Source organism: Pleuronectes platessa, chromosome 13 (genome assembly GCF_947347685.1).
Source record: "Pleuronectes platessa chromosome 13, fPlePla1.1, whole genome shotgun sequence".
NCBI classification, from domain to species: Eukaryota; Metazoa; Chordata; class Actinopteri; order Pleuronectiformes; family Pleuronectidae; genus Pleuronectes; species Pleuronectes platessa.
The window spans coordinates 25,135,156-25,149,662 of NC_070638.1; the positions used below are offsets into that span (position 1 = coordinate 25,135,156).

A 14,507-nucleotide genomic window follows, 5' to 3' on the forward strand; every position below is an offset into this window, starting at 1 on the left:
TCGTCTTCTTCTTCTTCTTCTGGTGTTTACGGGCGGTTGGCAAACCAGTTTATAGGTGTATTACCTCCACCTTTTGGACTGGAGTGTGGAGCGGTAGATTGGGAGCAAACAAAACTACACAAAAAATGTATTTAAATTATTGTCTTTTGTCCTGTTTCTCTTAAGTATAGTTCATTAGAATATGACGTATATTCCTTAATGTCATTCCAAGTAAATTTTCTGATGTAATATTTAGCTTTTCATCTTGTAATCCTGATATTAATTCCATTCTTTGTTCATTATATTTGTTACATTCTATCAGAACATAAGTGACAGTTTCCGGTTGTTTGCAGTATTCACATAGTCCAGGTGGGTGCTTGCCTATATTACGAAGTGTATCATTTAATCGTGGATGACCTGTGATATACCCTGAGATATTCAACTTTATCACCGATTTGTTTTCGAGTGTTTTCCTTTTAAAATAGCCAATATTCAGATTATGACTAATATTGATACATTTACATTATAACACCTGCTCTCATTGTAAAACTGCTGAAACATAAAGTACTCTGCAGGGAGTCTGCAGAGAATGTGTATATTGTAAACACATTCTTGATCCTGGAGGTAATGTAGCTGGACAATTTCTTCATTGTTTATTCGAACATTTATTTTCTTTACTGGCCATGGGCAGCCTATAGCCAATAACAACATTGTCACTATCTGTCTCTGCTTCTGCATTACTTAACATCTACAATCTACAGGTGCCCACATGGCACACAAGCCTATTACATTACAGCACCCTCAGTGCTTTTCTTTCACAGCCTTTTGAGCTTTTGGAAATGAAAACTGCTTACTACACCCTTAACCTTCTTAACTATGGGAACTGGACAATAACTTTGGTAGACTTTGCAATAACCATATGCGATCTAAGCACTTTATACTTCCTACTTTTTATGTCTGCATGTATGTTGTGTATGAAATTTGCATGATATGTGTATATGTATGATGTGTTTTATCTTGTGTATTTTTATATATTTGAATGTGTTCCTCCTGAAGTATCATTTTCCGCAGTTATTTTTATGGTTTGCTTTTTTGTCTACAGCCAATTCCAATGTTCTTCGATCATATTTTAATATCTTTATATGTATCTTCCTTTGCTCTCTGACACACTCATATTCAGACGTCGCCCCAACTTTTCTCTTCATCTGTGTAGATAGGATTTATTGGAGGATTATTTCTGAGGCCTTTGTTGATTGATGGCTCCACTACAAGAATCTGACTTTAATTGATTTGTTTTTCAGCCATCAGAAGGCAACATAGCACATATGTTTCCTTTACCATCATGAATCCAGACAGCATTATTAAACCTTCTGTGTCCACAGTCATTTCGTGCAGCCAAGCATTGTTCAAGTCTACTGAATAGAAGTTTAAATTCTAGTGTAGAATCATTAAATATGTACAATATGTAAACTATCAGTTGTTCATAAAATGAAAATGTCAAAGCAAGTCACAGCAGATTTGGAAAATGTTACCACTTAAGTATTTTGACACATGTAGCAAAATAAAAAAAACATTAGTTATCCTGGTCATGAACTGTTGCCATGTACTCTGCAATGAAGGATACTACTGACAGACTATCAATCAATCGTCAATCAAATCTTATTTGTACAGCCCAAATTCACAAAACATAAATTGCTTCATAGGCCTCAGCAAGGTGTATCATTCTCTGTTCTTAACACTCCGCAATAATAAGGAAAACTGTTTCAACAGGAGAATAACAAGGTGCAAACATCAGAGAGTTTGAAGGATCCCTCTCAATGGAAAGAAGTGCAATAGTTATTTTGTGTAAGAGAGCAATAATATATAACAATATTTACAACATTCATCAGGAGAGACAGTGTCTTACATAAATGGAGAGGTGTATCAATACAAAATCAGTTTGATATAGGGAGCAGCATTGACAAATGTTTATTCTCAATATTTTTTCAGGTATCGACCTTACTATGTAGAATGCCTCGGATAATGTGTGTCACATTTTCCCCAAAACTATCTCCATGCTACTAAATTTGGACTACGTATATTACTTCCCCCCAATATGTGGCAGTTAATCAGTTACAGATCACGTTTTTAAATGCAACCTCAGTCTGAACAGTCATGTGACACGTATTGAATTTCATTGCGACTTTGATGTCACTCTATCGACATTCCTCATGTTTTTGCGCTGGCGGAGGAGCAGGCAGGAGTCACCCGGCGAAAAAAAACATGGATGAAAGATGCAACAGCTGTAGTTAGTGGAGGGACACTGTGCGTTATTAATCCTGAGGCCAATAATTATGTGATAATGTGAATAGTAAGAGTTTAATAGTAGTAGATAAAATGTTTGATAGCACAAGTGAACAGGAGCCTGCTATATGCTGATAGTTGCTTTATGTATTTGCTCACATTTATTTACCCTGCTGGTTATTTTAGTACTATCTATATGATATAACTGAAGAGGGTTAGGGTTAATGTAAACTTAAATGTAGAGATGTTGTCTGTCTATGCGCGTTTCAGATTGATTGATCTCCCGGCTGTATCAACCGTATCACCGCTGTGTGTGTTAGCATTTCAAACTTGAATCTACGGAGATACGAATGGGGAGGTCCAGGTGGAGATGTAAGCAGTTACACCCTTTCTTTGGGATCAGGAAATACCTTGAATAGAAACCGTCCAGCCTCTGCTTGCGTGGCACTGTCGTATGTCAATTTTGTTTAATAGATCAGATATTTCTTCCCGTAACACCCAGGCCCACTCTCCAAGCGATGAGACTGTTGAAATGGGGGGGGGGGTATTGTGGCGAATTGAAGCCTGTAGCCCTTGGCCAGTGTTCTCAATACCCATTCTGACGCTGTGAATGCTTTCCAACTTTCTAAAGTTAAAGCTAGGGGGGAGTGAAGCGCGCTATTGCTGTACAATGCTGTTTCCTACCCATGGACAATGGCCTGTGCATCCAAGTACTACTGCGCATGCGCGGACTGACTGAATCGGCACGAGGGGAACGAGATGTTTCACCAGAGGTGGGGTGCTGCATCCCCACAATAGGCATGTCCAGGATGACCTCCTTTTCCTTATCTGACAGATTGATCAGATTCAGCCCTCTTGCCCTCTCTTGTAACAACAACATCAACATGCACTTCCCCTCCACCTGTACAGTGCTACGCTGGACGAGCAGGTGATCTTTACCCATGCAGGCTATGTCGTCAAGAAGCTCCTCTTGGTATGCTCAGTCATGGCAGATTGGAAGCGATCGGCTTCATGGGTGAGGGTCGGGGCCCTGGATGAAGCAGCCGACAGCCATGGGTGAATGTTAGCTACCACCAGGAGCTCCGTGGGCAGCATGCAGGCCATGGCATATTTGTCCATCCCTTCAAAATCCAGGGATGACGCACCTTGAATTTTGGTTTTGCTTGATAAGGGGTTTCCCTCCAGGAGACAGTGACTTTCTCCAGGAGCTCCGGGAATAACAGGAAAAGCTGTCTCACAGCCTGTTTAGCTTGGGATAATTTCTTCCTCTTGTAGCGGGACCTTGGGGCCTCCGCAACGACTTGCCACTCAGGGCTGGCGAATTGGAGTGCTACTGTGAATATGCGCAAAGGGCATAACCCATAGTGAGATATCGAAACAAATGCTAAGAAAGAGAACCTTGTTGAACTCCACGACTTACATTTGTGTGCATGGAGTTGTTGTTGTTCACTTTAATAAATCAGCATCTATCATAAGTTAATGAATGTGAAATGACCCTGATCATCAATGCATTTTATGGTGAATCAAATTAAAGTACAGCTTTTCGGACACAAAAATGGATGTGATCTGTCACAGCTCCTCTGTGCCGCCCAGTTTCTCTCCCCTTACCTTGTCTCTCTCTCCTCCGCAGGTGTGTGCCATCTTACCCTGATGACTCGGCGGAGGCACAGCCAGGGACAGCTCATCACCGAACCTGCAGCTCATCCGCTGATTAGCAACAGGACATCTACCCTGGTCGTGCTTCCAGTCATCACCAGTTCGTCCTCTTCACTACCGTGGTAGTTATTCGTCCTCGGCCCCTCTGCGTAATTAATCAGAGTACCTTCTCCTGTTGTTATACACTGTTCTCACCATGTTTTCTCCTCGTCTCCTCCAGGATTCACCCCTCGATCCTCCTGCCTTCCCTCCTCGCTGAAGACCTCCTGTTGATATATGCTCCCTCAGCTACCACATCTCAGATCCAGCATTTTAGAAAAAGAAACACCCTCGAACTCTCCATTTTGACCTGTGCTCACTGTTCTGTCTCTGCACTGGGGTTCTAAAATACATCCTGAGCATTACATGATGCAAGTGAGGTGGAGGTGAAGAAAGACATGAACCGTTTTCAGACAGCACATCGACACTGCCGTCAGCTCTTATCACCACAATTGCTCTTGATGTCTTTGTTGATGTCTTCCACGTGTGATTTGATTGAGTTTTTTGCATTTCTTCATCATCAACTCCCCCACTTGATGCAGTGAATTCTGTAGAATCTCTGGAGGCTCTCCTTTGGACCTTTGCGTTCACACATACATGTCCCCTGGAGAAACTCTGGGATACAGCAGGGATATGACTGAGTGGCATTGTGTTGCTGCTGTGGTAAACAGAAAACTACTGGACAGATTACCACATAACTTGGTGGAAGGATGGGTCATGGAAGAATCAATTGAATTTTGGTACTGATGGGTGCAGATTCCGGGTTTCTTTTTAGGATCAGATTGAAATGCTTCTCACATGTTGTGTTCTAAAGGGATGTGGTATATAATGTCATAAGGGGTGAACTGTGAAATAGGAGAGAGTGTGTGCATCAGGAGATGGTTGAGGTTTGACGCTGTCTCCCTTTCACACACATGGTATCACCCTGGAAGTGATGCCATTTGACCTTTGCAAATCTTACACTGAAATACTGTACCACCCAAACTGTTGAACGGGGACTAAATTCACCCTAATCCTCTTGTGACAGGACAGTCAGACCAGAAAAGACTGGGGCGTTGGCTCAGACAAGAAAGTTTAATTCAGACATATGAATGTCTGGGGCCACGCTCAAATATCTTGGGTCAATTGAGCCAAGCAATTCATATGTCATGGATTTGTTTTCTTCAGGTTTGACAAAGATAGTCATTTTAAAAATGCCTTTTTTCAACAGAAACAAATCTGTTGCTGTATAAATACCGTCAGGATATTTTGAATGACTGAAACACGAACCATCAAAGTCTCTAGCTTGATTTCTTTAATAACACTGATTCATTCAAGATAATTTTCCTTCAATCGATTTCAATAATGTAGCCTTGTACTCAAATAAACTAAAAAGTAATTTCCTCATCAATCTACACACAGTTTTGACATTTTTTGCAATTTAATAAAAAAAAAGATGAGATATCATGTTGAAAAATCCCATCTGGGGTAAATTAAATGATTCAGGAAACCAGACGTCATGGCTTGGTCAGCTGTGAGACCTTGTATGGACAGGTGGTGTGTGTCTTTCCAAATCATCAAATTTACCACAGATGAACTGTTAAAAATATTACTATTTATTTTATCTTCTGTATAAACTTAAAGGATTTCATGAGATGAGCTGTTTTTGTTTGTTTATGTGGCTGTGTTTGTTTGTTGTTTATGTAATGTGTATGACTTTTAGTGTGTGTGATGGACCCCAGGAAGAATATCTAATTCTAATTGCTGATGCTAATGGGGATCCTAAAAAAGAAAGAAAGAAAGAGTAGAAAGCTCAGGAGTCTGACACCAGAGACCATGTTGTGTTAGGTTATAATTAGGCAACAAGATGACGTTGGATAAAGTTGGGGAAAGATCAAAGCTTGGTTAAATGTCAATAAAGTAAACTTATCCTGTGACATTCACCGCCGACTGTTTCTGTATTTAACAAAGACCACAATCTTTCCCTAACCTTATCACTGTTCTTATTAAAACCATAATAAACACATCACAATATTGTAATTGCTTGTCGGATATGTTCATATTAAAACAATTTTGATAAAAACACATCATCTCTGCAACATTTCCTTCATACTGCAGCTTGAATCCACACCTGTAGTCTGACTGCGTCAGAAATCAACAGTTCCTTATTAAAATAATGTTATGATCACGCTTTCTGTCAAAGCTCCACCTCTTCAAACCCTCAGTGTTGTGCTACAGTCTCCAGGCAGGCCAGCAGCTGTGAGCCATCAGGACTATTTTGGTCGTAGGAGAGTTGAGCCAACTTTCACACTTTAGAGTTAGAGCATCTCTAAATGTGAACAGGGAATGCCCCTCTGTTCTTCATAGTCATTGTCTGACTTCACTCAGTGAGACTGTAATACTTCGATCACAAGGGTTACAGATGATTATATGTTTGTCACACTTACCATGGTGATTAGCACAGTGATAGTTATAATGCATTATTTGTGTCTTGTAAAGAGTGTGAGAGCAGGGGACAAAGGATACACATACATTTGATTGAAATGTAAACCTATTTTTTAATTCATCTCCATAAAAACAACCGTCAAAAAAAAAACAGAAAAAATAAATTAATACATTGTTGTAGTGTTAAATAATGGCTAGCAGTATGTATATTGCATCAGCATCAACACTCAAAATGATAGTTGGATTTAACAATCAAGCCAAATACTTAAAGTACAGTCATGAACAGTTTTGAAAAGACTCTCAGACCATAGACATTATACAGTGATGTAGAAATTCTACATAGAGAACAAATTACAGATTGTCATCATCATTTCAGACAAGAGTCATAATAGATTGTCCTGTTGGGGCAAATCACTGATGGCACTTTAGGTAGATTTTGCTGAACGTTAAAGGCTCAACCTAAATTTGATGAAAAACTCAACACATATTTGACCAACATACATAAACCTAGCATCCGGCTTACTGGTCTCAAAAATCAATAACCCAGTTACAATTAAAAATGTTCAACAAATTATATTTCAGCCAACAAAACACATCACTGATATGTCCAAGAATCTCTAACCTTCTCTTCCCTGTTCTCTTGAAATACAGCATTTCATCAAAGACATATCCGACCAGTGTTCAAATTCTTGCTTTCTCTTTCATACTCTGACAACCTGTTTCCTCAAACAACGTTGTTTCTTCTCTTAAAATTACACTGTAGACGATGTTACTATTTCCTCATCTTAAAACGTTCCACCCACTATCCAGCAAGGTAAGGAAAAATCCTATCAAAATCACTTACATTTTATGTATGAGGGTCACCATAGGCCTACCTAAGGGCAAGCTGCATATGATCAACTACACTAATCGAGGCCCAGAGTTAACCCAAACATTTCTTTTAGATGAGCATTCAAGGTTAAAATGGCACTGTATTAAAAACCCCACGGTCTGTTTGTGCGGTCAAGTTATCACGATAAGGTGATGCATGTTAATTTGAAACGCTATCAATGAATAACAGTTCATACTATGAGACAGAATTATATATCTAAGGGAAAGTTGCTGGGATAATAAGCACATTTATCATCAGAAGCAACATGAGTTCAACAGCAGACATTCTAGCGCACTGCTGGTTGTCAGTGTCCACCTCTTTGGACACAGCATATTTTTGCTGGAGCATTCAAATACATAACTCTGAGGACCCTCGACGGATTTTTTGTTAGTTTTGAATCAACAACTGTATGTAGATAACTGCATTTTTGCTAGAGTGAAATTGTCTATTGCGACAAACTAAAAGTTTAATTGGAACAATAAGTGGTCCTTCAAAAATGTATCTCTGTATCTTCTCGAGATATGTGGTTCAGGATGTTTGGTGAATACTGGCAGGAAGGGTTCACTGAACTGCTGAAGCTAGTGAAATAACTCACAATAAAACCTAAGCCAAATAAGTTTGTTATTTAAAAGATCCCATATATATATATATATATATATATATATATGTGTAAACATATGTAACCGAATGTGTTGGTACTTGTGCACCTCAACAATGCTCTGTTCTTTTTGAAATATTGAAACTCAAACTCTTTAGTGGTGCTCACCTGCAGGCCTTTAGTTTGGTAAAGAAAGAATCAAAGGAGCTTTGAGTAGAGCTGCATTTCTGCGCATTCTACAAGGATCTTCTAAAATGCCCTGGATGAAATGATGGTATATCTTATTGGTGATTAATTAGTGGATTGTGGTGATATTTCAAGCATAATTTTCTTCAATTGATATCACACTTCCCCTCAGTCTTACTACCAGTCATTAGCCTATTTATGGGGCGGCTGTGGCTGAGGGGTAGAGTGGTCGTCCTCCATCCTGAAGGTCGGCAGTTCGATCCCCAGTCTGACCCATCTGCATCCCTAAGTGTCCTTGGGCAAGATGCTGAACCCTGAATGGCCCCCCATAGAATAACAAAGTGCTGCGAATAGATGCACTGTATGAATGAATGGGTGAATGTAAAACTGTACTGTAAAGCGCTTTGAGTGGTCATCAAGGCTAGAAAAGTGCTATATAAATACAAACCATTTACCATTTAAATGAAGAGAAGACCTCAATATGCTTCTTGGTGTTATTATGCGCACCGCTTTGAGAATTAACTTAAATAATGCCAAGAATGATCAAGAGGCCATATCGAAGCAGTTAGTTAATTAGGGGCAGCCAACATTAGCAATGGTGCAGTGGATAGCATTACTGCCTTGCAGTAAGAAGGTCCTGAGTTTGAACCTGCTGGCAAGCCCTGTGATAGAATGGTGACCGGTCCAGGGTGCAAACCCCACCTCTCACCCATTGTCAGCTGGATGAGAGAAAGAAGTGGTATAGCTAATGAGTGCTTGGAAGGATAAGGGCTGGGACCATAGCCAATTTCCATGGATGTGGAAAATAAACCATGGGAAACTTCCAAAGAGATACAAGCTGACCTCAAGAATCAATGTACAACAAATTACTGTCGGAAGAAAAACAAACTGAAAACAGTTACAACATGGAGGTTACTCAGTTGTGCTATGGGGCTGCTTTGCTGCTTGCTTTTTCCTTTTTTAAGTGGAACATTATGTTAATGATTTTTGTCACATGTGTGAGTATAAACACTCGGTTATACACCTGGCTAAACTGCAGTCAATAGCAACACTTGAACATCAAATCCACCTCATGAAAGTGATCATGTTCAGCTCTTAATAAATCTGCTTTCAAGAGAGGTGTTGATTGGTGTGGATGGGTGAGAAATAAGGTAATACATTTGAATGAATTTGCTGGAGAGTGGGTCTAATGCAGTTTTTCAGACTTTCATACCTTGGAACTATGAGCTTTACTATCATAAAGTTAAATCACTCACCTGCTACCATACCAATAAGCCAAACAATCATCTACCAGTTACAATAGTACAGTACAATTTGCATTTGTCAACACAAACTGTCCACAGTGCATTTCAAGCTGTCGTTTCACCTTCTGTACACTGTATGTGTTTCCCAATTGTCACACAACTGCAGACGCTGATAACAGTCAAGCATTCGATGCTACACCCTTACTGTTCAGGCTACTCCTTTTTCACTACAGTGCAACGAATTCAAGTAAAACTCCAAGTAAGATTCCAACGCAAAATCAACCAAAGTTTTGCATATTAACTTTTTCTCTATTCATCATTTCGGCAACTCACAAGACTTAATTTAGTGTATTCCCTTTAAAAAAAGTTTTTTATTTAAATACACATGAATAATGTTTGATGAAAAGCTGCAAATTTTCTGACTCTCAAGTGGGGACTCTCTTAAGTTTTTTTTAGCCATGAGATGTGTGGAAATCCAAAAAATATTTTTTTAATTACATCAAACTGTCTTTGTGTCTTCTGATAAGACCAGATGTAAAGTGTTTGTACCATCATTTATAGGGTTCACCCTGACGAACAGAAAGTACATTAAATCCCCATCAATTTTTTTTTTTTAAATGAATAGGAACGAAAACAGTCAGCTGCTGCACTAAGTATTATGCAGAACAATAGTTCACTGGAGTCTATTTACCCCTCACACATAACTGCTCATAGCATTAGCAAAGCATATGACATTTTACATTTACAGCATTCAATTCTCTGCAGTGACACAACTCAAGGGCGAATTGACTATATTCAGAGCTGATCAAGATACTGAGGACTCAAATGTTATCTATGACACAACAGCAGGACTGTGGCGACACTGGTGTTGACACTGCTGGTCTACGACATAGCTGTGACTCTCACAAAAAGTCAGTAATGTTCTTCGCTGCACTTATGCTGCACTTGGTGGAGGTCAGATTCCCTGGTCTGTGTCAAACAATATGAAGCCATTGAGCTGGGCCTCCCGCAGTCACTGCTCTCTATATCTCCATCTTTTAGAGGTATGTCTGCTACCACAGCGATACTAGTCGAGAACATGGTAAGAATGGAGTTCCTTCATTGGTGCTAGTGTATTTTTATGTTCAATATTTTCAGTTTTTCTGCTTAATATGCTTACATGTTTTCACTTTTTACTCACTGTTTGGTTGGGTTTAAGCAGCAAAACACTTTTGTTAGGTGTATTTCAAAAATACTGACAAAGTACATATATTCAGTAAGATGTGGCGGGCGATTGGGTTAAACACATGAACCTTGGAGATTTGGGTTTGATTGCATCAAACTTCTTATTTTCACTCTTTCTCTGCTTTGGTTTGGGCAACAAAACTACTGAACTAAGTTTCCATATTATAACAAAAACTTGACGCTTAATCCAGCCATCAGGGTGGAAACATATTTAAGACAATGCTTTTTCTTTCCCAACTGTAAACTTCATTAAAATTTAAAATGTTTCTATCTAAAACTTTCATCAAAAATAAAAAATATTTTAAAAGACATCATGCATATTAAGAGAGGGGTAAATAGTTCATTTTGAAACCAGCATTCACACACCAGCAGTTTTGAATACATTCAGAACATATGAAAGTATATTACTGATCTTAGTTACACTGTTGGCCTCCAAGCCCAGACCGTTTAGAAGTTAGCATACACAAACTGAAAACTAATGTCACACTATGCTTCTACAGTGTTAAACCATACCGTAAGGCATTCATTATTTAAATAAAACTGGAACAAACAGCTGCTGTACTATTTCAACAGGCACTGATACTCCAGCTGATAATGGTGAATAAGAGCAGCACAGTTATCTGAAACCAATGCATACCTTGAAGTAACTCAGAATCTTCATCCTGCCAGTTCAAATTCAAACAGGATACCACATACAAGAGAGCAGAGAGCTCTACATCATCCACCCAATGTACAAATGTCATCTTTATCTAAATATGAATGACAAACCACCTAATTACTCTACAGAACCAAATCCTAAATGTATTAGTCAAAGGTTGGTAATATACCAACTGTAAACAGTATGATATTGAAAGTCTTGGGGGCAGGGAAACGCCTGCTATCATGCTTTATTTTCCACATTATTTTCAATTTCTTCATATTTTCCAGTTATTATTAAATAACTTTATGGTAAATAATTGTAACTAACAAACCCAAAAGATAAAATGTTTGTTTCAGTATACTGAACAATAGTGGAAACGTTTATCACAACTCCACAGTTAAACAGAACAGTACCACGCTGTCAATTTGAGTAAATATTAAAAATCTTTTCTTCATAAGCATCAAATAGAGATTGTAGACAAAGACATTACTATTCAGCTTAATCAGCAAACTTACTTGATTAAAGCTGCAAACACATGTTTCCACATTAGACTATGTATTATGTAAATAAATAAATGATTTATAGATTTTGAGTCAGATGCCTCTATGTTTTCTTACAAACATTATGAAGGAAAACATTTTAAGCTAAGGATTCTTCTGATGGTCTCTGTAATTAAAACCACAGGTTTCTGTGCTAGTAGTTTAGTTTTGCACAAATGAATGGCAAAACAATGCATTATAAACCACAATGGTACAAAAAAACTCAGAATGGTCAGAGAATCAACTAGGATGATAAAAGAAGAGTAGCCTGTCAGCAAACTTCAGCGGAGAAAAAAAACATTATGGTCACACGCAGTCTTCATCTCATTTCATTTTACAACTCCAAACAAGAGCTATGTATGTAACTGCCTGGTGTGTCTGTCCAGCAGCAAGAACAAGACAGACCTCTAACAAGACTGAGAGTTGATTTTGACCCTTGACAGAAGATTTAGACCAAAGCAGATCTGATTCTAATTCTTAGAAGACGTACAGAAGAAATGACAGCTTCTGTATAACTGTTGACTCACATTGTTCATGTACTGCACTAAGTGAAAGAGCTTCACTGCAGTCACTAACACTAATCCACACTGCATTCCTACCAGGAATTCAGTTCATAGTTGAAAATTTATTTATATTACTCACGCCTGAAATAAGAACTAGATGAATTTCACTCATTAAGGTATTAAATTGAAATATAAATGTATTAAACTGTACTAACCCTCATTCATTTATTAAAAAAACGTCCTTAGAAAACAGAAGGGCACATACAACTGTCACACGCAACACTGTTATAAACAGGATACAGAAACCAGTGTTAAATTAAGCTCAGGAGGGATGAAGACTGTGCCAAAAGATATTAAAACACAGAAACATGAATACCTGGTTGAGCAATAATTACAAGTGAAGACAGACACAAACAGTAATTGTATCAAAAGCAATCTTCCAAATCATCCATTCCAAAAATGAAAGACAGAGAATAATGTTCAATTTTTTGAATTGCAATTATCCCTTTAAAAACTATGATGTTGTAGTCATGTTTCATCTGATCATCTTATGTGCACCTGATGTGGTATAAAATATGGCAGGCAAGCACTGAGAGACCCACAGAAAGAGATAAAAACAGATATGAACAGATCGATACACAGACTTGTAGAAATGGAGCCACTCTCCCAGGACCAGACAGAGCTAGATTCAGCCAAGCGCTTCACATTCCTGCCCGGACCCTTCTCACCCACCAGCACGTCACTCTGTAAAATGGTAAGGCAGCTGTCGGATTCCATCGGCTCAAAGTGCATCTCCGAACATTTCCAGTCCACCAATGGCCAGCGTGCACACCCACGTTCACAAACAGACACGCGCACAAACACACACACACCCAGCAGAAGCAGATAGAAAAACATGTAAAATACACTGAGAAACACACAAGCCTGGTTTCCATCCAGCAGTTATGTGTAGATATCTACATAACAGGAGAGTTGATTCTAAGCAAAGACAGATAAGAAAAAAATCTACACAAAATGCTTCATGCTCACTACAAGCAGAAAATGCTTTTCTTCAACAACACACCATGTAGCATTGGTTGATGCAATAATAAAGGCTTGGTGTACCTGACCTGGTCAACAGTTGAATTAAAGTGTACTACAGGTCCTTAATGTTTATTGTGATGTATCTGACAGCCTGTTGTCTCTCTAAATTGTAGGTGTTCTGCATGATGGTAGATAAATAAAATAGAAACATAACATATCACCAACATCAGAACAACAGTTACCAATAATTAACAGGCATAATCAACACAGTGAAGATGCTCTCAGTTCTTCTGGAGGATCATTTAGGAAACAAATTGTGTTCAACGCAGATGGACTAGTCACAAACGTTTTATTGCAGCATTTAAAAACCTCCATATTTGCTGAACAGCTGGATGGAAATGGAGCTAGAAAAACCGAAGCACACATTTATAAGCAGAAAAGATGCCAGGCCTTACACTTGCTCTAATCCGCTTTACTCTCCAGGTCTCCTGTAATTTCTAAGCCTGTTAGAGAATCCATAGTTGGGGCTAAAGGGCCCATTTCCAACCAGCAACTGCTTGCTTCAACTTTCACTGCACTCTGGAGTGGAGTCCCAAATCATCGCCAGTCCAATCAGGTTGGACTAGGGCACTAAACCCAGTCAGTCAGTCCATCCAGAGAGAGAGGGCTGGGTGGGGTGTAGGGTGGTGGTAGTGGTGGTGGTGGTGGTGAAGGAGGTTTCATCTCCCCCTATCTCTTTCTTCTTCATGTGTTTTTCTGCTCCACTTCTTCTCTTCCTCCTTCTTCTTCACTAGTCTATTTTCAGACCTCCGTTCTACCCGTGTTTGCTGTTCTGACTGTTGTTGTCTATTTGAAATGCCCCTGTGGCTGGTGGAGGGTTAGCAGCTCGGCGACTAGTTTGGATGAGTCCACTGCAGGGTCAGAAAAGTTGAGGGTTAGGGAAACCTGGTATTATGGTAAATGTTATTCGCGTAATAGGTTTGCAGCCATACTGAGACTAGGCAGGTATATTCAAATAACCTGCTGTGAAAGAGAATCAAAATTCTTCAGATAAAAAAAACCTGGAATCTTAAAAGGAGAACAACAACTTATTTAGTTGTTTAGTTGTGGGTAGGTGAAGGTAATAGATCAGTGAAGTAACACCTCAGAAATTGTAGTGGAACTAAAAACATTATGTGAATTTTTATAAAACACATTAAACGCACATTGTGGCCAAAATAATCAATTTAGTACAATGGGGCTTATATTAAAAACAGTCCTTCACTTTTAACTCACAGAGTCAGTTAACAGCTGAATAT

The 14,507-nt window shown here is 38.9% G+C and overlaps 1 protein-coding gene across 1 annotated transcript in view; it reads right to left on the reverse strand.

Annotated features, from left to right (window-relative positions):
* Window positions 1-6,385: 6,385 nt before the first annotated feature.
* The window catches only part of LOC128454864 (junctophilin-1), a 41,033-nt gene continuing 32,911 nt past the window's right edge, over window positions 6,386-14,507 (reverse strand). The window contains exon 7 of the mRNA XM_053438431.1: window positions 6,386-14,120. The gene's annotated coding sequence lies outside the window, so the exon portion shown is untranslated. The remainder of the gene's footprint in view (window positions 14,121-14,507) is intronic.